This window comes from Xylocopa sonorina, unplaced genomic scaffold (genome assembly GCF_050948175.1).
Source record: "Xylocopa sonorina isolate GNS202 unplaced genomic scaffold, iyXylSono1_principal scaffold0080, whole genome shotgun sequence".
Classification (NCBI taxonomy): domain Eukaryota; kingdom Metazoa; phylum Arthropoda; class Insecta; order Hymenoptera; family Apidae; genus Xylocopa; species Xylocopa sonorina.
Genome location: NW_027490151.1, coordinates 349,096 through 352,304, shown reverse-complemented (window position 1 = coordinate 352,304; position 3,209 = coordinate 349,096).

Below are 3,209 nucleotides of genomic sequence, written 5' to 3'. Positions count from 1 at the left end.
GAAAAGAATTTTCTTCAATATGTTGTAAAAAATTATTTGTTACTGCTATTTATGAGGTTTCCGAATATTTTCTTTGTGCGGTTTCTTTTATTCGGTCCCTTTTTACCACACAAAAGCAAAATACCGTAAAACAAAAAATAACTTTCAGAAACAATACATTGTACTGCTTTGCTTTCTTTAATTTGTAAGAGTTTACGATTAGGACGAAGATAGGACGAGAACAATCAACAGATGTACGAGCACTTCACGTTCATTAGTAAAAAATTTGCTGCTCAACTGTTTTTTCAATTTATCGAAAACGTCCTGGTCTAACTGTATTATTTGAAATATAACGAAATTAAATTAATAAAACAGTGAGTAGTGCTGATTTAATCTCAATAGCTTTATCAGCAATGTAGAAAAATCATAACATTAAAAATAAAATTGAACAAAAATAAACTATAAGAAAGATGAATGATATTGTGCGATGAAATTATCGCTACTGAGTGAAAAATTATTAAAGAAACGATTCCAGAATGCATGAAAACGATTGTACGATCGATTTTTATTAAATATTAGCTAATGTGAATTTAAAATAAATAATTGTTTATTTCCTTATCAGATTAACTGAAGATTTATCAGGTGTAATACTTTTTCCAGAATTTCTGACGGTTAAATACTTATTTCCAATCAGTCTTTCGTAAATTCACTAATTTTTAATACATAATAAAGAGATATTACTATTATTTCACTTGCTTTCACTTTATATTAAACCAATTTAACGATACCATGAATTTTATTATTTATACAACTTTATACCGCACGAAAAAATTTGTTAATTGTAATGTATAGCTGAATACTTTTTGCCAACGGTTGTGTACAATATATACATGCAGAAATATGTAATTCTACAAGTATAATAATAATAAAAGATGACGAGCAATATTCTAATATTATTATTGACAGCTGTTATTAATATAATTGTACCATCAATTGTGTCTTCATCGTAATAAAAGAGCCTCTATAGTTCCTAGCGTTTGTTACAGCATATTCGTCCATTTCGTTCATTACAGCATGCTAATTGTAAAAAAATTATTCGTTGCAATATTCGTTTACGACGTCGTACTATAGTATAAAATACTGTTTGCGGGTATGAAAAAGTAATTAGCAGTATGTTAAAAATTGAATAATTAAGCTATATTACATGTAGATGATGTAATACTTACACGCGTATACGCTCCATATTAAATTTATTGCTTTGTTGTATCATAAACTCTATACTGATAATTATGATCTTTATAATATTGTAAAAATTGCAAAGTATATGCCAGAAGCAAAACTATCTAACTGTAAAGCGTGGAAAGTAGTGTATCTAAAAATCCATCCGGCATGAAACTCGTTAATGTAACGTTATATAAGTACAATATTGTAACTTTTAAATTACTTTTGCAACGTATTTATCCGACGGAGACGTACACCTGAGATGTTTACAGAAAACGGGCGAAGGATGAAAAACAAAGCGAGCAAAAATCACGTATCAACGTAGTACCGTTGCCATGAATATTACGAATGTTCTCGAATTCAACGAAATATATCAAGATATATTTCTTTACACGTTGATACGTACGTGAAACGATAAAATAAGAAGTAGATGCTAACTAAATTAGCTTAGTAACTTAATAATACGATACACCAGCCGGCATTTTCACGCGGCATAAGTGATTACGTAATAGACCGTTACACGTGGTCGTGATATCCATAAATTATGAATTATCCCTACTTGGACAAAAACTCAACGCTCTAGATTATAAACTAAAGATCGAAAGAACAAAAAGAAGAAGGAAAAGTAGAATCGAAAGGAGTACTCACTCAGAGTCCCGTATTTGCAAAGCACCTAATAACTTACAGCTTCGTAAACTGTACTTATCGGCAGCCCGCCACAAAATGAAGAACGACGCACAGTACCTTCTTCGATGGATAGATTTATCTGTTGCGAACAGGTGGTGGATAGTCCTCATTGATTGGACTATCCAATTGGAGTCCTCGAGATGGACTCAGCCGATAGATCATCGATTCTAATTGGGTGTTCATTTCTCTGTGGAAAAAAAATCGTCGAATCTTTACTGATCTTTCTAGTAATACAGAGGGGGCCTCAATCTTCGCTAACGTTGTAAAATATCGCGCGCACTGGTTTTCTTATACATTATTCATACCTGGATTTGTCTCGACTGATCTCCGCTTCAAGTAAAATTCTGATAGAGATCGTATAAATTCATTTGCATGAATGTTTCTGTACTATTTTTGGAAGCTAAAGTTATCTTCAATTATTTTTACGGTTACTTTACATTTTCAGTATTTCTCTATTTAGTGATCTAATTATCATTGCATTTTGTTTGAAAAGAGATATTGACTATTCTTATTGAGGGTAGTTCTAGTGTTAAATAATACATAATTCAGTGTAAATTTTCCAAGTCCTTTTCAGAATCCTGAAACTTTAAATTGAATTTGTAAGCAGTGTAATAAATTAAGATATAAGTTAACGCAAGATAATCATCGTTGCATCATTTAGAATTTTATTTTTCTCCTCTTTGGTTTAATTTTTACTCCTACAGGTATTTCAATTTGTTTGATCTTTGGTTTAATGTAATGTTGGAAGGATTTTAATTATTAATAATCACATCGATGGGTAATACAGTAATTAGTTTTGAATCTGTTAGAAAATGGGTTTTATGAATAATCAACAACGATTCACTTTTGTATAATAATTGTTCTTTTATTTCTACGCACTGGAAGTGACCTTTCCCTAACTTCTCTGTAGAGAACTGAACTGAAGTTAAAACATATAGAAACATATATCTGAAAAAATGCCATCTCTTCTCACTCGAGGATAAAAGATTAATTTTTGTATTTGGTTTCCAATGAAAACCAACACGCCCCCTCAAAAATTAATTGTCATAATATAAGCTTATAACATATTCATATTTAATTAAGAAAAACCACTTCCAATACGTCTTCTGGGATTACATGTGGTCCAACATTTGTTGCTAAGGGTTAAGGAAACCAGGAAAAACTTAACCAGACCACTTATACTCGTATAAACATATAATTGCAAAAGAAATTATTTCAAATACATTTTCATTCTGAAGTCCGTGAATTTTGGCGTAGACAATGGTTTTGTAAAGGCATCTGCTAATTGTTGACCTGTAGGAATATAAGTTAATTTTACCATA